Source organism: Hirundo rustica, chromosome 3, assembly GCF_015227805.2.
Source record: "Hirundo rustica isolate bHirRus1 chromosome 3, bHirRus1.pri.v3, whole genome shotgun sequence".
Classification (NCBI taxonomy): domain Eukaryota; kingdom Metazoa; phylum Chordata; class Aves; order Passeriformes; family Hirundinidae; genus Hirundo; species Hirundo rustica.
The window spans coordinates 98339274-98363133 of NC_053452.1; the positions used below are offsets into that span (position 1 = coordinate 98339274).

The window sequence follows — 23860 nt, forward strand, 5'->3', positions numbered from 1 at the left end:
CCCTCATCTACACATCTTTTAAGTACCTTCAGGGATGGTGACCCAACCACTTCCCTTGGCAGCCAGCTAAGGAAAAGGAGAAAAGCAGGTAATGCTTGAAAAATACATTCAGTTGAAAAAAGCCTTCTGACTGAGAATAATACTGTATTTGTATCAATATGTATTTCATTTTACTTTCCCCAGTTTTTGCTTGGTTTGTGCTCAAGTACTTACTATGCATCACAGCAACAAAACAGGTAATGTTGTACATCATTATGGAATGTAAACTCAGTTATGATGGACCCCAAATATCCTAAAGCTTCTTTAAGAACTGGAAAAGATTTCTGTCTTTTACTTTGCAGGAAATGAAAGGAAAGAGCTGGGATCTTGGATATCCTTGGCACTGATAAACAGAGTAGTCACTGAGGGACTACTCACATAAGTAAGGCTGTCCAATCAGGCTCATCATTCCTAATTTTAAAAAATCACTTTCCAGATTCAGAACAAATGAGCAGAAAATATGGCCTTTTTAAAATTAAAAATGTAAAACTTTGAACTCAAACATATTTGTCAGGATAAAAAAGATTCTGTAAAGCAATATTTCTATTTAATATTGTGCTGTGTGTGAAATTATGCCTTTAACACAGAGATTTGTACCAAGCTAGTGAGAGGAGAGCATTTACTAGCTCCTAGCAAATTACTTTTCTACATTGACCATATTCCTGGTCCACAGCTACATTTTAAACCAAGATTTGGCAAGAAATACAGCCAGAATGACACTTCGTCCCATTTTCCTCTACCATATATGAAGCAGACTGATTTTGCCTGTCTCCAGTCTACTTTGTTCAGAGAAAACAGTTAAGTCTTAGTTTCTATTTTTCTGAGGACTTATTTTCCTGACTGCCAGCTCATATCAGCTGGGATCTACAAAATTCCAATTTCCTGGAGAAAGATAGGATTAATGCTGCTTTTCCTTGTTTTCTAGTATAACCTAGCATGGATAGGTCCTTAGCTCTGAAAAAGTATTCTGAGTTATCTCTACAAAATGCTGAGCTATTTATCATGCCCTGTTAGTCAATATTTAAGATCAGTGTGAATTGGGAACTGCTCGAGGTGCTTAAAGCTGAGCGAGGTGATGGTGGCTGTCAAGACTGTAATTGATCTGGGCTTTACACATTTTTTGTTTTAACCCTTCATAGGAAAATCAGTTAATTTTGACAGCACATAAATCTACATCATTATCCTTTGTGTGAGCTGGAAACTGCCATGTTTTTTTTTATGCTGGTCTTGCAGAAAGAAAAGAGACTCAACTCACTTCCACAGAAGTTCAATTCTGCTATTTGAACAATTCCTTCCCAGAAGACAGACAGGTTCTTGTAGTAGAATTAACTTGGCAATAATTTTAAAACATCTCAGCATAGACAGCTATGGAATATGTCCCTAAATACACATACCTTGAGCAACAAAGCAGTGAGGACAACAGTCCTATCAACAGAGCTTGCATTTAGGTTGGGCTAACCCTGCTATGAAGACAAACAGGACATTGTAAAGCATAATGAGTACAAGCATGGTCAGTGCCAAGCTGTTTCTCCCTGTTACAGCTAAGCTTTTCCTAGCTCCACAAATAATTCCTCTTGAGTTAAGAACATGCCATTCAGATCAAAGAACTACTTCACACAACCAAGAGACTCCTGCTGTGAAAACAGATGTGTATTTTTTCTTCTCCACAAGACAGTTATATATTTGCACTAAATTTGACTGTTACCTCATTCATCTTGTCATTGGTACATGCACTCTCAATGCCCCACCAAGCCCAGAAGACCTTTTATACTGACTTGGGGCAGACAGCTCAAAGAGAGAAGCTACTGTGTGTAATGTGCAAATTTAAAGGGCAAGACAGAGGGAATTCTGGAGGAGCAATGTTAAAATATGAGCAGAGTGAGGAGCCGTGAGAAAGGTAATACAAACCATGAAAGCATGAACATTACTTAAGGGGAGGGGAAGATAATAAAACAGTAAGGAGAACTGTGCAAACAAAGGTTTGGAAAAAATCTGTTGTCTTAGGTTTCAAACCTCCCAACCCATCAACGATAGTTCTCATATGAGACATACCATCAGTATTACAGTATTCATACAAGCCATAATACTACACTAGGTTTAGTATAATTTTTTTTTCTTCTTTCTATGGTATCTGTGAAGCAACTATTTTAATATCTGTGAGACAGTGCTAGTCCCATTTTATTGAGAAGGAACTGTGTCACAGAGAGACAAGAGCAGACTGATGTGAGCAAGGCAGGGAACTGAGAACAAATCTCCCATAATTATTCTAATAAATCTAACCATCATTATTGTCTTGCCTCAAATCCAGTATCCCTGCCCTCATTTAAAATCCTTCCCAATGACTGTTATGAAGTTTAGGCTGTTCTGGCATCTATTTCTCCCCAGTCTTTTATTGATCATGTGCTCTTCCAAGTTTCTTGCCAGGAAAGGAATAAGGCATCAAGCTGACAAAGTAAAGTGCAACGGAATAAAAGAGCCAGAAACTGGAAGAAGCAGAGGGCAGTCTTGTGAGGCTTCTAAAACATTTTGCACTTTAAAAGCATGGGAAAATAAATACAATAATTAAACAATGCCAAGTGAGTTTTTTCCAGTGCAACCTTGTTTCCTTTAATATGGGATACCACTTTTCACATTAAGATATTAGCTCAGTTCCTCTCGGAGCTGGTTAGAAATTCTAAAGAAATTTCAAAAGTTATGAAAAGCTTTACAAGTTATGAAGGATAGAAATAAATGCACTGTAGTGTGATATTTTAAATTTAAGTTCAACTAATGAGTAGGTCTTCTTCAGCCATAGAGTGATTCAAGAGTATGCAGCCTATGTTAAGCAAGACAACACTAGATAAACTACTGATCCCTTCTACATTCAAATCTTACAGGCAGGCAAAAAGTAAACTGAATAGTATCTGGCACTATACAATTCCCACAAATTAATATTGCAGTCTTCTTTTGCATAGGTCCTGTCTAAGTTATTACATTACATTAACATTCTGCTGAAGAGATTAACCTGCCCAGTTGTTACTGGGATGTGTTGAGAGGGGCATCTGTAACTCAAATAACTGGTAGGTTTAATTTCAGGGCTGAATTCTGGGGTTGCACCCATGCAACATCCCAAAAGTTGATGACTGATGATCAGATAAAGTATGAGCAGCAATGGAGGAAAAAAAAGCAGAAATACCTGAACAGAAGCAGACATGATATGTATCCAGCAGGACTAGAAAAGATTGCCTGGACTAAGATCAGGTCTTGAGTATCAGTCACGGGTGCATTGCTTCTGTCTCCTATATTTAGATTTAAGGCCAAATTTTCGGCAAAGAAATTAAGCTCATGCAGCATTGTCCCAGAGTGATCAGAGGCTCTGCTCTCAAATTTACAATGATCTTCACAAATATCAAAAGAGTTCTATCAGTTCCCTACTGCCCAAAGGGAAATAAAGCAGCAGACAGGAAAAACAGAGGAAGAGCCAACATTTCATAGCAGTATTTGGAATAGGAGTGCAAAGAAACAAATGATAGACGGTTGGAAGCACAGAAACTGAAAACACAGCTTGACAAAGGAATTCTGGCTGGAGAGCCAGTGGCAATGAGAAAGATGTACACAAGCTCGGGGATCCAGCCCTGGAGGAATGAGGGATGAAGACAAGAGGTAAAGAAAAAATACTTAGACTATGCTTATGGTAAAAAAAAAAAGAACATGGGACAAAAACCCAGTGGGGCAGTGAGAAATAGAACTGTTCTCCTTAGGACACAGAACTGGATTATACTCAGAGTTTTAACCAATAGTGAACAGGGGTAGGAGAGGTCACTGAGAACTGAGCAGAGAATCAGTAATGACTAAAACCACCTTTTGGGATTCCGGAAACCAAATTTCAGTTTCTCATTATTTCTGTGCCATCACAAACTATCTGTGCAGTCTGACGGCAGTGAAAATAGGTATCTTGCATCTTACTCCTTCAGCAGTAGTTTTTGCAGAATATTATTCCATGCAAGCAGTTTAATAGAAGAATGGTAAAACATTGTGTGGGGGATTTTAAGGTTCCAAGCATCTCACAATTCAGAGAGGGGTTGAGACATTCTCAGAAGTTTCTATTTTAAAATGGTAAGTGTGCTTTCCCTCTGTCTCTGTTTTTGTCTCTCTTTCTCATAGAGACACATTTTCAAAAAACTTTTTTGACATGATCAAATCCAGAAGAAAAGTGCCAAAAGTGCCAGGTTGCCTATATAACCAAATTTTCCCCCATCTTGTGAATGAGCATGGAGACTAATGGCATGAGTCATATCTACTGTCACCAGAACACACCTGCCTCATACAGTGCACAAGACAGTCTTGCTGCAAGGCTGAATCAGAACTGTGGACTGTAGATGGTTCACTTAGTAAAGAATTTTGAAGATGCACTAAAAATGGGACAGCATTACACCAATAACAAGAATAGTTAGAGTAATTGGATGGCAGTCTAGAAAGCAGGATTCTATCTTTCCTTGACATAAAGTTTCCATTATAGTAATTCAAACCAGCTTTTTCACAGGTGGTCACTGAAAGTATATTCTTCATTTCCCATGTAGTTCACTGACATGAGGCATTTGAATTTGCAGAAGAGATCAATGTTTAGAGACATACATAGCTGAGTTAGAAAAGTTTCATGTGACAGTACTGAGTCAAGGCTTTTGGATGGACCTCAGGACGGCCCTGTAGATCAGTGGCAGTTTTTGAACACAGTACTCTGGGCCATGGTTTCCCAGACATAAATTGAAAATCGTACTGTCTGCCAATCTCAGAGGCCTGCACTAATGCTAATTTAATGTCTGCTCATCATTTTGGCACTATCGTGATCATAGGAAAATCCCTAAAGGAAATTAATAATAATTAATAACTATGTCTCCAGATCAAGGCTTAAATATTCTATAGTAAACAAGGTGTGAGGCCACACACAGAACAATGTAATGAAAACAAAACATGGAACAGCTGCTCATTAAGTGACTATCAAATATTCTGTGAACTGAATGAGGAAGAAATTCTGTAAGAGAAAACAATATGTGATCATGTAATTAAAGAAGTCTTCACATTGCATATGCATGGGGGAGATTAAATTAACTTGCCTTAACAAAGTTAATTCTAGCACGTATTAGCTTTAGAGTGTTTGGACTCTCATGTAGATTTTTCCACACACAATATGAAAAAACTAAACACCCAGCTGAGATCTGACTAAAGGACATATATTAGCCATCTTTATTTTATTCATCCATTTCAAAACATAATTTACTTTCGAATATTGGAAATGCAATGCTGGAATGAGTTATAACAACTGGAATACAGGAATGACTAGTTCATTACAAATTATCCCTATTTTCTACAGAAAGTTGGGATTTTAGCCAAAAACTTGCTTTAGCATCATAAATGGCAAAAGAAGAAGTTTAGAAACCATCTTCTACATAATATGCTACAGCACAGTAGTTCCTGCATCCGACCATTGTCCCTTAAATTAATTAAAGTACATGAATTCAAGACAAAATATATGACTGATTCTCACAAGTAGAGAGTACATTCAACTGTTATTAACTTCAAGAGATGCAGAGCCAACACATGCCTCTTTTTATCAGTCCTGCTCAGACACATATAAGTTAAGCCAAATGAAACTTTGCCTCCATTTTTTCATATGGATGTGACTTTCTCCTAGTGAAAACCACAGGCTCCCTATGTACACATGCGTAGATAAATATGGGTATCTGTATATCTATCTGATCAATTAAGTGACTTTCATTTGAAATATTCTGTCTTTTAAGAATGATCGTGTCTCTTACACCAGCATAATTAATTCGAGATCTTATTTTGTAATATGAGTTCATTCTTTACTTTCTCTTGCACTCAAAGATATGATCCATCACATTTGTAATGTACGGCTACTTACTTAAGGTAGAACCTCAGTTTTAAAATATGCTTCCTGGTTTTGTTTCTGTGTGCACTGCCTGGGTTACCAAGGCTAAGTTATGCGTCTTGATGATGAACAGGCAGACTGCAGAGAAGATTTCGTTTCTCTAATCTCTTAAAGAACATAGAGCCAGCTCATGGGAACTTCAGACCATGCACTGTACACACATGTTCATTAATCATTTAATACACCTTATCTCTTAAATTTTAGATTACTTAGCTCTGTATTCATAAACAAATTTTAAGTGCTTGTTACCATCAAAATAATTTTTCGCCCTGAAAATTTTAGCACATGGGCACTTCTTTGGGTGTCTACAAACTACAGCAATCATCAGTCCTGTCATAATTGTCAAACTACAGCGATCACAATTCCTCTGTCTCAGCTGTAGACCTCACTGTTCCCTCAAGAGGGGAAGAAGAGGGGCAAGAACCTATCTCATCTCTCTGGTGACCAGTGACAAGACCTGAGGGAATGGTTTGGAGCTGTGCCAGGGGAGGTTTAGGTTGGATATTCGGAAAAGATTCTGGAACACTGTAACAGACACTCTAACAGGCTCCCCAGAGAAGTGGTCACAGCACCAAGCCTAGCAGAGTTCAAGAATTTGGACAATATTCTCAGGAACATGGTGTGACTCTTTGGATGGTCCAGTGCAGCATCAGGAACTGGACTTCCATGATCCTTGTGGGTCGCTATCAAACCAGAATACTCTGATTCAATGATAATTATTATCCCTTATCTTTTAGAAACTTTCAGATGTCTTTCACAATATACAATCAGCAGCAGATATGGAAAGGTCTACAGTACCAGAAGGATTTAAAAATTAAACATAATATTTAAAATGCAAATAAAATTTCTCAGCTGTTTTTTTAGATCCTTTTCACCTCTGACTCTCTATCAATATCAGATATATATTTTATTTCATTGATCTTATACTACACAGCAAACACAGAGTACTAACTATTTCAATGTTTTTCATGATTTCACACTGAATTTTGCAAGTTCAACATCACTTAGCACAGTCCTGGTATTGCTCTCTTTAAAGTTACTGCAACTGTTTAAGACAGACATTTGGATCTTGTTGTAGAGCAAACAGTTTTCAGGTTGATCAAACAAACATATTCCATAGCTATGAGTCTACTTTTACTTTTAACAGTAAGGTCATAGGATCATAGGAAGACTTGGCTTGGAAGGGACCTTAAACATAATTTCATTCCAAAACCCCTCCCATAGGCAGGGTTGCCACCCACCGGAACAGTTTAATTAGAGGCTCATCCAACTTGGCCCTGAACATCTCTAGGGGTGGGGCCTCCACAGCTTCTCTGAGCAGCCTGGTCAGTGATAGAGTGATTCTACATAAAGTAATTTTACAAAATTGCACTTGAGGATAAAGTGGTTTTAGAACATTTGAACTTACAAAGCGATTTTTATTTTTGTTTACACATTTGAAATTACCATAAATGAAGACAGATAAATACTATGATTCTGAAAGACATGGGAAATGAGGTAGATATTTAGTCATCACCTGCATGTGATTCAACTTAAGTTTATGTTTTTATCTGTGGAATACTTTGTAATTCTGCTCCCACTTTCTTTTGAAAACCACACTATATGTTTAAATATCAAAGCAGATTTTGGCCAAAGTGCCTCACTACCTTAACATAGCTGATCTGTTGCAAGGCAAAAAACTAGAATACTGGCCTTCTAACTTCAAGTTTCTTGCTTAATCTCAGACAGCTCTATGCACTTTATTTCTGAAGCCTGAGGGGGTTTTGCTTTTATTTACTGAAGTACATTTGAGATTATTTTTGGCATCTTTACACTGGGTCATGAAGCAGCATGTTTTGGCACCTGCTAGCCTCACTAGCAATCTGCTTACTCCAGGCTGTCATCCTTGTGCTGCTCCTGGGTATGCATCTGACAAAAGTCTTGCAGGTTTGCTTGGATCTGGAGTTTTGCAAACAATGGGAGAAGAACAGCAGATGAAAAAGCTTCATTGGTGTTTAGGTGAGTCTTTATTTGTTGATTTTGTATTTTAAATATATAATAAATAATTTTCATTCTTGTATATTCCATTTTATTGATTATGGTTGATACAACCAAATGCAAACCAAAATGAAAACCCTTTCTGCAAAACTCATTTGTTAGCACTTGAAAATATTCATTGTTGACACTTTCAGGTGTATTTGTACTAACCACCTCATCTACTGGGGCATTTAGTGAAACTCTGGCACTAACAGTAATGATTATTATGAAGGACTAATTTAAATTAGTCTACTACCCTAAATTAAATGCCTACCTTCTCTTTCTCCTTGCAGAGGTTTCTGATTGAGAAAAAAGTATCTGGTGCTGAAATGGTTCAGAAGAACTTACCAAAACCATGGTGAAACCACATGCATACAGATTATTAGCAGAGACTGGTAAAAAAATTATGCCACTGTGGAACCAGTGGAATCACTGATGATAAATGTATACAAATTACCTGTTCGCAAAATTCAATCTACTCAATCATCACACCTTAAAATATTAAGTTAGGAGAAGGAGGGCGTGTAACACTTTTTTTTTTAATTTATCACCTCACGGCTATGACTATGAACATGCACCCCAGCACAGTGAAACCACAAGCTCTGAAGAAAAGGGTGCTACCTGAAGAGTAGGATTTTTTTCCTGACTCTCAACTCTGACTTAGTTCCTACAGACATAAGTTAATTTCACTTTACTTTAGATATTTGCAATATATGCATCAGCATCTAAGCTGATCCCTAGGTTTCCTTTATTCTCTCTAGTAAGGAATGTGCTATTGTACAGTCTGATTCATCTGACCTACTTAGATGTCTACCTTCTTAGGAGATGAATCATGCCCTAGAAAGTGTCTATTTCTCTCCACTGACTAAAAGCAGCCTAGCCAAAGATAATTTCGACAGAAAAGATATTACATTAGGATTGATAAATTTCACCCCAGAAGCTATGAAAGGAGAAGAAACAGGAATGAATGCTATTTTCACCAATATTTAATTTCTGTATGATTTTGAAATAAAAATCCATCCACAAGGTCATGTGGGGACAATACTACTGAGAGCTGCTGAGCAGCACAGACTGGTCTCTCCCAAACCACAGGGGAGGAACTCCCTCATGAAATGTGCAAGGTGAACATGAAATGATAGTATCTACTCCCTCTACACCTTCCCAAAAATATATTCAGAAGAAGAGAGGAAACTTTTAGAGTGCACTGCTTTCTTTAACTATTTGCAATAAAATTAATAGGGAGTCAAAAACAGTACTTTTATTTCTACACAGAAAGGACTGCTGAACTTTTAAGAATCTGCTCGTAGCTTTGTCCTCCTGCCATACTTTTAAGAACTTTTTAAAAGACTTTCTTTCTAGCTTTTTTGGCAAGGAAACATCTACCTTCTCTTGGCTTTAGCTACTTACTGGATAAGAATCTTTATAATTTTTATCATATTCCTTTCCTTGACATTCTTCAGTGCACTGAAGATGAATGAAGTGCTGTAAAAATGCAGTTCTGCATCTCTTATGTCTCAGTATATGAAAGTCTTTTTTTTTTTTTTTTTTTTTAATATGTAGACTCATTAATAAAAGCTTTACGGCTACTGTATAAGAAGCAGAGTTCTGACCTAACAACACCATGACCCAAACCCTACTTAATCAATGAAGTCATTTCCTAAAGTTCACTTGGATTTCAAATTAGTCTTCCATCTTCCTTGGCTTGAGGATGAATACTTCAGTTAGAGCAATACACAGCAATTCGACTCCAGTGGAAGAAGGCAAAATCTGCCTAAGGGTGCTAAGATTTCTTCTGCCCACCAAAAGTTAGTACCCAGTATTGATAACGACAAAATAATCATTTAAGATCACATAACAAAGCTACAAACCAGTAACTAGAAACTAATAAAAATAAAGCTGTGTGATAAACCTTCTTCAGAAAATGTTAAAGTAGGAGCAAAGAAAGATTTCAACATTAAGATGTAATGACCTAGCAAAATTGTTTTTTACCTCTTCTAATCAAATTACTTCAATACTTTCTAAATGTTTGATACAAAAACAATCAGCTTTATCCTCATCAGATTTCTCTTAAAAACTTTTGTACTTATGTGGTGTATTCCCCTTGCCCTGGGATTGAGATTTATACACATAGATACCAATACAGTGAAGAAAGACCATGATCTTTCATAGCTGGTTTAATTTGATTTTACAACCTAACCAATTTTCAGAATGATTTAGGGATTAAATGTTCTGTCAGGCTAAGCTATATATCCAATAAAGCACAAGAATTTTTTTTTTCTAATTCTCAGTGGTGATATGCCCCTGCCCTGGCATTTTTACCTTTAATGTCCTATGCTCTCTTTGGCATGCTAACTTCAGCAGCAGCCCATGAACAATCAGTGGGCTGGGCCACGCAATAGAACAGCCATGCCTGCTCACAGGAGCAGAGATGCTGCCCAGAAACTGCAATTTAAAGATACTATTGCCTCATTTTTGAAACCATTTAAGTCTGGAGAGAGACAAAGAAAAATAAGTACAATTTTTTGTGATGATTCCTACTACCTACATTTACAGTAACAATTTATAAACTGCAAATTTAGCAACATATGACACTTACATTGATGAACTTTGCTTCTTCAGAAGGTTGTACTAGGAAGACTTACACTGCAAAGAGCTAATGTGAACTTGTCACCATGACAATATCTCTGTAATACTCTACCTGAACTAACATCAGGTGTTACTTTGCTTTGTGCATCCCTGCCATTCCATCAATATCCTCACACAAGATAAGTATGACAGAGAAGTATACAGAATTGACTTCAGCTAATGAGGAGAGGATTTTTGACCACTCACTTATTTAAGGGGGGTAAGAAAGATGCCATAAACAAGGAAGAACACAATTCTGCTTCAAAAGCAGAGGAATTACAGTCACAATCCCTGACCCTTAGGTCATGCTGAATTTTGGTCGATACTTAGCAATGTGTCTTGTAGAAAATTTCTAGCATAGGCAAAACTTGAACTCATCTTTCGCAACTCTAATTCTCTAATTAATGGGCCAGACTTTTCTCGTTCCCTGAGGCACCACAGAACAAGCAGAAATAATATAAAGCTGGCTAAGTGCATACAAGAGATTCCGTCAGTGCCTAATTAGGGTTGCTTTACTATGTCTTTTCACTACCATGGTATGGCAAACTGAATACAGAAGCAAGAATAAAATCCCTGATTAGTGATACTGTCCTCTTTGGGCCTGCATCCTGTAAGGTACCAGAATATCCCTTCAAGATGTGAAATAAATATAATAAAAATGCTTAAGATGCTGTACCTTTCATTGGGTCCATCATCTATTACACTTCATCTTCTTCTAAGATGAAGCTTAATATAAGACCCAGAATGATGTTTCTATCTCTTATCAGCTGAAGTGAGCAATCTTCATAAAGACCATTCACACAGAAAAGTCAGTTTACATGGGCTTTTCTAGTGTTAGTTACTAAATTTCAAACTGATTTAATCATCTCCAGTATGTACAACTGTTGTATGTCAGCCATGTCAGGTCTCTGGAATGTCAAGACAATCATTAACAAAATGTGTGCATGTGATAATCTCTGCAGATAAAAAATATGAAGCTTTAGATACATTTTATCTAAAAGAAAATAGCAAAAAGAAAATGGGAAAAAATCACATCAGCAACGTTTAAGGTAAGCCCTTGTGGCACTGCAAGAGTCAATATGAGAAATTCTGTTTGCAAAATACCAAATATAAGAAGGTAAATATTTCAACTTAGACTCTGGTGCTGCTGGTAACTTTGAGTTTTCTCTCCCTCTGTTGGGGCAAGACTGATTTATTTTTTCACCCCTAAACCCATGTTCCTTAATTGTCTGGTTCTGTAGAGAGAAGACTCTACAACAGAAAGATCTTTTCATGAATCCATTTAAGTTCTTCATGTATGTTCCCTCACATCTCTAACTTCAAAACTATTTTCTTTAGTAGTCCACCAGAAAGCACTATACAGATATCTCATGATCCCAAACTACAGCACAAAAAGTTCTGTGAGCTCAACATGAGCTGAGGATCCATTTAATCATGCCTTGCATATCCTCATCCCACCTTTACATACACTTTTACTGCTTTCTTCTTACACTTCCATTTCAAATCAGCACTCCTTTCCACTGTGTTTCATCAACTCTTTAAAGTACGTTGGCAAAACATAAATCCCAGACAAATTTTCTTCTATATCTAATCCAAACTTTCCCTATAATTAATTAATTACTGTCTAATGCAATTAAATGACTCATGCTTCATCTTATTTTAGTATAGAATTTCTGAGTTTAACTACATTTATAACTGCTGTCCATCATCATCAAAGGAACCAAATCAGTAGACCAATAGTTTATATATGTCTCTATCTTGTAAATTATTCAGCTTTCAACTGAACTTCGTGAGCTTCCTTTGAAGAGTGGGACCTGTGATTATTAGCAAAGTATACTCTACTAATAAAGTAAAAGTATTCTGGTGTTCTTTTGGGAAAACATAGGGGATATGCAGGAAAATCACAGCACAATTGTGTCCTGTGATATCAGCTCACAAAGGTCTGTGACAAATGGCCCTCCAACAGCATGGAATCTGATACCAGCCTTCTGAATTTCTGCACAATGTATGGATTTTCTGAATAAAAATTCAGCAGAAGAAAAATTATTCAAGAAAAAAACCTCTGTGATGAACACCAAGGGAATACCATCTATTTGCTCTGTATTCCACATACATGGAATGCAAATATATCCAGCATTATAAATAAGTTTGCAAGCAATGTTTAAAAAAAATGCATTCTTCAAAACTAAATTGGATTTTATCATTACGAGCCTCTGAAATCACTTCATCCACATTTTGTACACTTACACACTCAATTTTTACACTCATTTGTTTTAATGCCAGCATATAAGAACTACTGTGATTGCCTGGATATAGTAGGATAACAATAGGGGAAGTCACACTTTATAATAAATATATATACAGTGAAAGAAATAGCAAGTGTTCCAACCTATCCATCCTGCACATCTGACTCTACTGTTATTGTTTAATGAAATAAAATTTACTATTTAATTACAAATAATTAGCACTAGTAATTTTTAGTAATTTTTTGATTTCACAGTAAAAAGAATTCCAGTGCATTCAGGTCCAAAAGGATTCAGGCACTCATTCCTAGTCTTTGTAACTTTAGCAGCAAGAATAATATATGCATCATCTAATTTAACTGCAAATGACTCTTTTAGCATGAATTGTCTGTTTAAAGATAATGCACAGCAGAATTCTTAACTGCATCCCAGAAGTCATGCAGCACCAGGCAGATAAGATCACAGTGGTTACCAGGGGTAGCAAATGGGAAAAGCACTACAGGAAATGAACTCTTGTCAATAATCTCAAGAGAGTGCTATATTTAGGTCAATTGTACCTGAAATCGTTTGGCGGGGTAATTGCTCTTTGGTACAGACTCTGCTCTCTGAGCCTGTCAGAGTGCTGGTAGGTCCTCTGGATTGAATTCACCAATTTTCTTCCAGACTCATTTTCTAAAAATAAAAACAAACAAACAAACTTTAATGAAGGACAGCAAGCTTACCAGAACACAGAAAATCACTCATGTTTAAATTTTAAAAATATCCTTTCAATGAATCCATTTAATACAAAAACTTGTTTCAATATCCAACTGATTGCCTCAATCTTCTAGAACAGAAATTTATTCAATTAATCAGATTTTTTATTTGGCCCTCCAAAGGCTTCCCAGATCTACTGAGTATCTAATGTGATTTAGAGCACTTTTGCTGATCAGTTAATAATCAATGCAAAATCGGAATTGTTTCTAAATCTTATGATGCATCCCAGTGCAACATTATTCTAGCTTTAATTCAGGTTGAGTCCTCATCTGAAAGTATGGCTTATTGTTTAATAATTTAAGATGGTCCATTCATCTGAGGAATGTGATAAACTCAGTTTTAGGAATCCAATCTAATAAGACACAAACTGACCTTTTACATCAGTTAGCTGGATTAATCCAGACACCGGAAAACAGCACCTACTCACTGTCTTATGACTTCTTAGAAGAAAGTCTCCAGCAGAATTATTCCTTCTTCACATTAAAAAGTATTAATCAGATGAATTTTAAAGTAATGAAAAGCCTCCTTCAGCTATTCAGCATGCATTTACCTTCTACAGACACATACAGCATCATATCTGTAGTCATTATTTAATGTTTGTGATTAGCACCTACTGTAATTAAAGGAAATGTCATGATATAACTATACTGCTGAAGAATATGCATGCAGTATTTATTTTAAAAAAATTACAAAGGGAATAAGATACACTACTGAAAACTACAGTAGGTGCATCAGTTATTTTAGCTATTATTTCTTGTGAAGAACTTCAAATTCAAAGATACTCATTAAACAGAGTAGATGGCAATAACAGACAAAGTGTTAATGGGGCAGCAGTGGAGTGTGTCAGGAAAATGAAGAGACCCGGAGGGGCTCACCATGCTGTTTATGCTCGGCTAAATGCAGCAGCGTTACCATAAATCCTCTAAAAGATACTATACTCAATTCCTTATTTGCTACTTTTCAGGCAAGGAAATGTTCTATGAGATTAGAAGATAGTACTATTTTCTATTAAACAAACTTTGCATGTAAATATACTAATTATTTACATGCATTACTATTGCTTCTTTTTTACAATTTTATAAAAACAAAGAAAGGGTCTTTTAATCTTCAAAATAATGTGTGAATCTATATGAAAATTTCTGAAATCATACCCAGGAACAGAGCCTTTAAACAAAAGAATCATCATTTATCTAATAAAATTATTTTATAATTTAAAGACCAAGTTTCAATATTATTTTCTCAAATGCATAATTCAACTGGCTAAAATAAAATTATGCATATACCAAATAACCTTCCATGAGAGTTCAAAATTCTTGATTTCTAGTTAGTTGGGGGGTTTTGGTTTTGTTTGTTTAGGGTCGTTTGTTTTGTTTGTTTGCTTGTTTTTTGGTGATGCCTTAAGTTTCAGCTTTCGTGTTTTTCAGATTCTGCGTTGCCTAGGGGTGTAGTTCTGAGCCTCGTATTAAGTGCCAGTAAGCTCTCTTCACAGAGTACGCAGACAAAACAAATTCTTTTCCTGCTGAAGACCAAGGATGAGTACACCTTTCAGGCCCAAAAGCATAAACAACAGTGCACTGGAAAGGATGGGACTTCACAACCTGGAGCTGCCATCAGACAATTAAACCCCAATATGCAAATGGGCCCAAACTTATAAAAGCGTAAGACCTTGTAACCAGTCGCGAATTTTGTGACCATTTCAAGTCCTTGAGTGTAGCCCTCGTCAGGCTCTTGTCCAGCCCAAGGCATACCCTAAAGGCCTTTCAATAAATATCTACTTTATTCTCTATCTCTGCCGAGTTTCTGTTTCAGGTCAGCCTTCCCAAGGCATCATGGGCTTTTAGTATTTTTGTTTTTCATTTTAAGGCGGCATTCTGAGGGAATAAATTAAACTTATTGTGCCTTTGATCTTAGAACGAAACTTTTCCTACCTAAGGATAGGAGGATGACAGGTGGATTTATTGTTAAGGAGAAAGTGGCTGCAATATGTTGTGTAACTCCAATTATAAACACATCTTCATGTAAGAAATCATTATTTACAGAAGAAAGGTCCTAGCAAAACTGTGAAAGGCTTCATAGAGTCTCCTCCTGCCCCAGAGCAGCCGGGCTGCAGCACCATGGACAGTGGCTGCTGATGGCTGCAGCAGCGACACTCACCGCGTGCGCTCTCCACGTCCTAACACCCTGCTCAGTTTACAACATGTCCAAAGATCAAAATAATGGGTGTGGTTTTTTCCAGTCTTCTCCCAATGGTATCGTTTTGAGGTCTACCTATGACTTTTAATTCTTGAAAAGAATGAGAACTAAAGAACTAACATCTGAAAACTGGTTGTTGAAATATGTCAAAACAGATCTTGGGCTCTGACAATGCTGGCTTCCACTATATGCTCTTAACCCTCCACTTCAAAGCTAAAGATCTGATACCCAAAAGCAGCCACGTGGTTTTGGGGATGAATGTTTTGCACATATAAATCTTCACATGGGGAATACCTATTCAGAGTCTGCCTCAATACCAAATACTTGGCAAATGCACACACAACCATAGGCAACTTGCTTGCCACGGAGAATACTGAAAAATAAAGCCCGCAGTGTTATCCATTCCTATTCTACTACTACTACTAATGCTTTGTTTCAGGAATCAAAAAAAACCAAAAACATTTAGTTATCCTTGCAGAAGTAGAAACAGGGTATACTTGTAAGATGCTGAAGTACAGATTCTCCTTACTGCTTAGCACCCAAGCAAAGCACCTTTAAAAGACAGATTAAATGTCATGGGCTCTAAGATGCCCTAAGCGATGCACTTTGCAAGTGAATGGCAAAACCACCTGGAATGGATCCTTTATCCCTATAAGCAGTGGATATTTTAGTAGCAGACAAGAAAATTCTCACAAAAAGGTTACATTCTGACTGATGCGGAGAAACAGCAATTCCCATAAAGGTCATGAAGAGCTCCCAGTTCTTATTATCCCTGAAGGTGCATGAAAAAACCTGAACCACTAAAATAAAATCACAAGAAAGAGTCCAGCTCTCATGCAAATACTACCGGCCTTTAAGAGACTGTCCTTCTTTTCATGTATTTTAACACCGGTGGTCACTTGAGTTATTTCTGGCAATAATTTGCTTTAGTGTTTTCGGCTTTTTTTTTCAAGCAAGACGAAATAATTACACTACTTCAAATACTTTGAGAGGGTTTTAAAAAAAATATTTTAAAATTTTCTCTCCTATTAGGATTTATGAGGTTATTTGTGATTATCAACAGATTTGGGCAAATAACAATTTACATAAATTTACAGGCACTAAAGTCATGCTTCTAATTATTCAGAATAATGTATAAATAAAAATACATGGGCCTAGTCCCACTACTGCTGACATTAGACAGACATCTGCCTCACTTTTCAGTGGAAACAACACCATAACCAAACTTCTGGAACAAACATTAAATCAAAGGCCAAGAAATACAGCTACAAAAAATTAAATAAAAAACATCAGTGAATAGCAAATAACTATTTTTTCAATCAGAATATGAAGTTCTAAATAATCCGTGAAATCAAAGAACTTAAGGTGAAAAAAGTTTTTCCCTATCATTATGTTTGGTGTATTACTTTGTTCAATCAACGCCACACTTCAAAGTATAAGCTCTTGTGAGATTTCACATTAATTTCCACGAAGATCTGCCAATAGACAGTTTTAGTGCCAACCCTGCTTTGAAATAAATGTTTCCTAAACTGACAAAACTCCATCTACAAATAAAAAATATGATTAAGATAAAGTGACCTGGTACAAAAATACAGAAGCGTAAATGCCCTTCTTTGACAAAGAAGATTTCCAAAGTTGACATTTGATGCTTTTGGGAAATTTATGAATACCATCATTGAAAGCAGACAGTCAATGAGCGTCCCTGTTAATACTGAATACCATGTTTCTTATGTGAAGCGTAGCTTAGGTAGGATTAATGGTTCAAAGGATCAATTGCTGCCAAACAAGGATTTAAAACCAGTGAGGAAAATACACACCTGGCATTGAGGGGACCTTTTTGGAAAGGTTATGTGCATCCCTAACATGGTAGATGAACAGTCGTCTCCTGTCTGAGGCCCACTGAAGAAAGTATGAAACAGTGCACTAATACCTGAGTAAAAATCAGGAGGCTCTCCTGACCGCAGAAAGTAATGAGGATGGTGAAAACACAAAGTGTTCACAGTGTTACTGGCTCTTGCAGTGAACAGCGGGTTCACTTCCAGGACAATATGGAATTTGAAAATTGCCTTTAAGTAGAGGGATGGCACACAGGGCTGCACTTTAAAACCCTACTACAAAGTCAAACAGTGTTAGGAGAAAGGCTATTACATTAAAAGCTGTTGATTTGGAGGCATTTCCAAGGTCAACCTTTGGGCATGCAGATTCACCTTCGCAAAACAATGTCACCCAGAGAGCCAGAGCAGAAGAAAATCAGGGGGCAAGTAATCAAAACAACGGGCCAATGATTAAATTAAGTGTAGGGTAAAGAACTGATTTGCCTTTCCAGATCTTTCCGGCCGTTTTCTGAAGCCAGCTGGAGGCAGTAATGGCATCTTAAGGAATAAAACCACCAACTAGAAAAATTGAACTGTGTAACAAGTATTATCCTACAGATTAAAGATCTACACACTGCAGACTATGAACAATATACAAGAGTTATTAGCAGACTTAGTTTAATCCTCCTTCACAAAAACTACTGGAAAAGAGTTCTATTACCAGCAAATGCAGCAAAGCATTGTGTGGCAGATTTTGGGCAGGGCCATTTCCACAGTCTATTGTGCACCAGCGTCAGATCTACCTAATGACTACAGGTGAAAGAGCCAAGCATCTACTGACTCTTCTGTGGGCAAAGGCCTATTTCTGCCATCTCATGCCACAAGTTAAATTTTTATTCTCTCTCTTTAATCCTTAACTGAAATCACTTAGCAGCAAGATTATCTTTTGAACAATAAAGTGGAATTGCAATACTGTAACATAAAGAAGCCCAGAATTAGACTTTTCACTACACCAAAATGAAAGAGACAGAGCCTGGTCCAGAAAACTGTATTTGCACATTGGACCCATTTCCAGTGTCTCAGTTTGATGGCGATTTAAAAGGTCCTATGTTGTGCCTGAGCCTAATGTTTAAAAAAATTTGACACAATTTTTGAGCCCAATTAGCAAAAATGTAGATATATTAAAGAGAGGTTGATCAGTATACAGCCACTGATCTTTATCTTCCAGCACCCACCTACTTAGACATGGGTAAGGAGGAAGGGCTCACAGAAGCCTTACTCCTATTTTGCCTTATCAAACAAGCTTGATCAAGCAGCAGTATTTTCATACATCACCCTGCTCAAATCTGCTTTACCATTCTTAGGACAGAAGAGAAACATGTACGGGAGATTCTTTCACTGTCATACTGTCACCCCAACAGCTGTCACTTGGAAGCTGCAAGTTCTTATGTCCCTTGGCCAGTTCAAATTCATGTATCTCAGCTGACCCCTCTTTATAATAGTAACTTATAATAGTAATTTATATGAAGAGACTTACTATTACGATTCTCAGAAGCAACAGAAAAACTATGCGTAACTGAATTAAATGCAAAAGAAAAATCTGTGTCAGTGCTACACTGATTTTTGTATCAGATATACAAGAAATGCTCTTCTCAGCATTTTTGTAGTACATCATACAAGCTATAGCTAAAATGCCATTCTGGACTTGAAAATTACCATTATGTATACTCAGTTGCAATGATTTACATCATAGAAAGTACTCTTGTGAAAAAACTTACTGTTGCTTTGTAAAATACTCACAAAGATTTGCCTGAAATGGAAATAATTTATATTTTAGTGACATTTGACAAAAAATAGAAGTCTAAATAATGTTTACAAACTGGCCTATACTTAGGATTATACTTACAGGATGATACACCCCAAAAGGGAAAACAGTATTTACTGCTAGTTATTCATTGCCCTTCAATTACTTTGTTGTTATAAATACTGACTAATCAAAGACTAAAACTATACATGACTATTCACACCCTAAGAATAATTGTTCTTAAGCGTAAATAGAAAGGATAACTCTCCTGTAAGGCTGGCATTTGTCTGCACAAAAAACTAGCAAATACTGGAGAAAAATAAGTACATTCCTACTGATCAAATTTCTTTGCAAATTATTTGTGAACAGATTAGAGCACTAAATTAATTCCAAAATGCATTTATAGTCAAATCTAACCATGGATATTACTCTTGAATGTTAAAGCAATTTATGGTTTCAGACTATCTCTCAGATGACCTTAGCTCAGAAACCCTCTCTTCTTTCCCCCTTACATTCACTAGTACTCTCAGGTAAGAGAACAGTAACTGCTATCACTAATTAAAAATTGCCTCAGATGCAAAGGTGGGGTATCCCACTGGAGACAGACAAGTCAACAGTTACAGAACATAAACACAACATCGAACCTCCAGTAGAAAATAGTCAAGAAATCAGAGTATGCTTATGAACAACTGCATTAAGAGGACAAAACCTTGGTGTCTTCTGATGCTGGTACAGGAGACTTCAAATGGGCCATGGAATATTCGTAGGGCAAGTTCCTACAACCGACTGACTTCCAACAGTGTCAAAGCAGGAAACTAAAGTCAGCTGATGGTAGGAACTGCATATCGAAGAGCTATACAAGCATATTAGTAGAGTGAATGTAAAGCATTCATGAATGGAAGAGTAATCTGTAGATGCAGATATACCAACAGGTGTACAACTTGTCCACAAAGATACAAAAACTATATCATTATTGAGATATGCTTAGAATTCACTATCTAATACATTACAGCATGCTTTACCCCTGTACTGGTAAATTTGTATCAAAAGAGAAATCAAAAATGCATTATTAGACAGAAGATCAGGTGCTGAATAAATAACTTACGGATTAACAGATATTGCAACATAAGACAAGCTTAAATTCTGTTTAGATGTCACTATTGTATTAGGGATAGCGATAATAACGACACAAACTCTCCAGCTTAGAAGCAAAAAAAGAGCCATCCTTACTCTTCAAAATCCTCCTTTATAGACAGTTCTGAGAGAATAAAGTTTCACTGGTCAGCAAACCAACACATCACCATCATTGTACAGTTAGGAACAACACTCCTTGACCGTTTCTTGCAAGTAAACAGGAGAGACAAACAACACCTGCAAAGGTTGTTTTCCTTCTCCAAGGACTGTTTCAATTCCTCCTCACAATTTCTCAGGCCAGTGTGAGAAAGTTATGTGACTTAGTTTCACACAGACACTGTGCTGCTGCTGCCTGATCTCCTGCATTCAGTATCAACATTTAGATGCAAAAATATTTTAAGGGCACAACAAATAGAGGTGTTAGCTTTAAAGAAAATGTAAGAAAAAACCACAGGAATCCTAACATTTATAAATGGCAGGAGGAGACTTTTGCCCTTTTATTATCTCCCTTGAATTATAGAACTTCTCACACTCATTGTTTTGTCCAAGAACTTCAGGTTTCTCAGTGAAAAGAAGCAATTGTTGATGATTGTGCTGGATGGAAAATCATAAAACAGGAGCAGATAATGTAATATACTGTGTGGTGCCAGAGAAAACAATGGCTTTTGCAATGGGCACAGAATATGCAGATCAGGTAAGAAACTCTTCCCTTTACAGTAAAGTTGTTTAAGACTTATAGAAAGAGAGAGTGATACTGAAAAATATTTTAAAATAGCCAATGGTCTCATGCAATAGGCTGAGCCATGGATGAGCCACAGTCAGCTCCCTGTCACATGCCAAAAGGTCATCTCACAATGAGTCTGAAAATAAAGCATGAGATGGGGACCTCTCTCCCACAGGTGTGAAGAAGAGAAGGGAATGCAAGAGACATGAGAAATTAAGAGTCAGTGATGTGCCAAGATTCTGAATACCCCATCTACACTGCCAAGCGAAAGACATGGAGCAAAGCAAAGAGACAAGCCAGGAGAGATGGGGAAAGGGAACAAGATGTCTTAGGGATAAATCACTGAGGAAAAGGGAGAAGTTGGAGGAAAATATGGCAGAAAAGCATAAACGGGTGTCAGAGAAAATTAAGTCAGATCTTACCATTCTTGTCGAGAAAGATAATGAGATATGTAAAAAGTGAAAAGTAAAATGGCGTAAGATAAAGATTTATTAAAATAAGCTGAAGCTTTTCAAGTTCAGAGGTAGTGGCAAGAAGGCCGTAAGAGTACCAGGTGAACACTGTACATGACTTGAAAAATTTTAACTTCTACATTAAACCACTTAGGTGATTCTACCTTTATAGTTGCTGTGTTAGAGGCCAGTGTTATCCAAAACCAGTCTGCATAATGCAATATTTGATCACCATCCTCAGTATATCCCAGACCATCACCATAATTAACGTAATGGTATAGGCAGCTTTTTCTCTTCACTGAGCAAGGTTCAAAAAAAAAGCTGTTCATGGCTGTATTTTACTGCTCTAGTCCACTGCCCATCATTTCCATTTCTTTCTTCAGAGTTTATTGTTTTGCAACAGATTTGAAAAATAGTTAGGAATCTCCAGGGGTTTCACACTATGTTCCTCTTTGATACAGAGCTCATTCCCACAAAAGAAATAATTTTTTACATCCAAGTCCTGACTAAGGACACAGAGGTTGAAAACCTGCCCTTTTTATACAAAAGTCCAAGGCAGGTATGGGTTGTTTTGCTACAAACACTGTGAAATCTAACAGTAGATTCCCCTCTTGGGACTGAGTTGCCACTCAGATCACAACAGAAGAGTGGAACTACTGCAAGAGGAGCAAACTGAGAACAGAACTGTGCCTCAAAAGGCTGCCATAATGGACATGGAGGGGTCCCTCCATTCCTGCAAGAGGAGTATCCGCCAGGGCTCAAGTATCTGTCTGCACCTCAGCTTTCCAGTAATAACAATGAGATGAAACAATAAACTACAGACTTCTGTAGTTCACAACCTTAAACCTTGGTTATTTTCATGGCTTCAAAGGACAAGAAGAGGCCCTCTGAAACCCAAATTCTCAAAAGATTTATAGAAAAAGTCCACGAACTTTTGAGGTTCTGTACTTTAATGTTTTAAGTGATTCCCTAAGGAACACTTAAGATTAGGAGCAGTATTTAACACCGGTACTCAAAGTATATTAGGAAATCTCTTATATATGACTAAAATCAAGATGTGTTTACAACAGGTTTCATTTTGTTCCCATTTAAGACTACAAAACCCCCCTATTTTTAGTCAACGACAGCAGCATAGCATCCATGAATTTAGGTAAGACACTTAGAAAGTCTCCCTTTGTACCACCCAACTACTTGAGGAGCATAGCATAAATTAAAACAACTGTCAGCAGTTTGGATTTATTATCCTCTTGTTGTCATTCATTAGTGTTGATACAGAGTTCTGGTACTGAAATAAGGATGAACTAGGCTCTTAAACAACTGGCAGTTTAACATCATCAGCTTAGACCTCAGATTTTTTTCTGCGTATTTTAAATAATCAGCACGACTCTGGATCAAATTTTTATTGCAGAAACTCAAAGGACTTCTCACCCAACTTTTCCTAGTGGTTAATCAATAAACCTAATTAAAAAAAAAAATACCTGCAACCTTCAATCATTCAATTGCTCAGGACTTTCAGTAATACCAGTTTCAAAGAGGACTCTCAACTTGCCATGACGGAGAAGCCTCAAGAATTATTAAACCCTAAGTGCAGAGAGTTTGGCTTGCCAGGCAGACAGCAGCATAACAGTACATCTGAGTCACAGCAGTCATGCATCCTCACGTGCAAAGTCAGTGACAGCCCAAGAAACTGTGATTGAAAAATATCAACAGGATTCCAAAAATGTTTGTGTTGGTTCAGGTTTGAGGGAAAGCACAAGCACAGCAATAACCAACAGGTATTCGTCCCAGCGTGCTTGTGTTACAAGAGCAAGGAGAAGCACCAGGGGCTCCGAAATGAACATGGTGAGTATGAGACAGGCACAAACTGTCAGATGGAGAGGAAAATGCAGAAGTACTAAGGCAAAGGGAAGAAGAGATTGTGTATATCATGGCATATGTTACCTATAATGTAAAATTTCAGTATGCAGTTCTTATTTACAACGCACAAAACACCCTTCATTGAAATATGTGAACTTGTCACTACAAAAGACATTAATGTTTTCCTTCTAAAGAACTGATTTATAAATGTCAGTATATTTCTTTCTAAAGAACTGATTTATAAATAACAGAGTATATTTCCATTGTGGAAGCC

General features: G+C 37.0%; 1 protein-coding gene across 20 annotated transcripts in view; it reads right to left on the reverse strand.

Moving 5' to 3' along the window:
• The window catches only part of MYT1L (myelin transcription factor 1 like), a 316913-nt gene that overhangs the window by 214919 nt on the left and 78134 nt on the right, over nt 1-23860 (reverse strand). For all 20 annotated transcript variants that reach the window (XM_040058847.2, XM_058419772.1, XM_040058845.2 and 17 more), the window contains one exon: nt 13410-13524. The gene's annotated coding sequence lies outside the window, so the exon portion shown is untranslated. The remainder of the gene's footprint in view (nt 1-13409; nt 13525-23860) is intronic.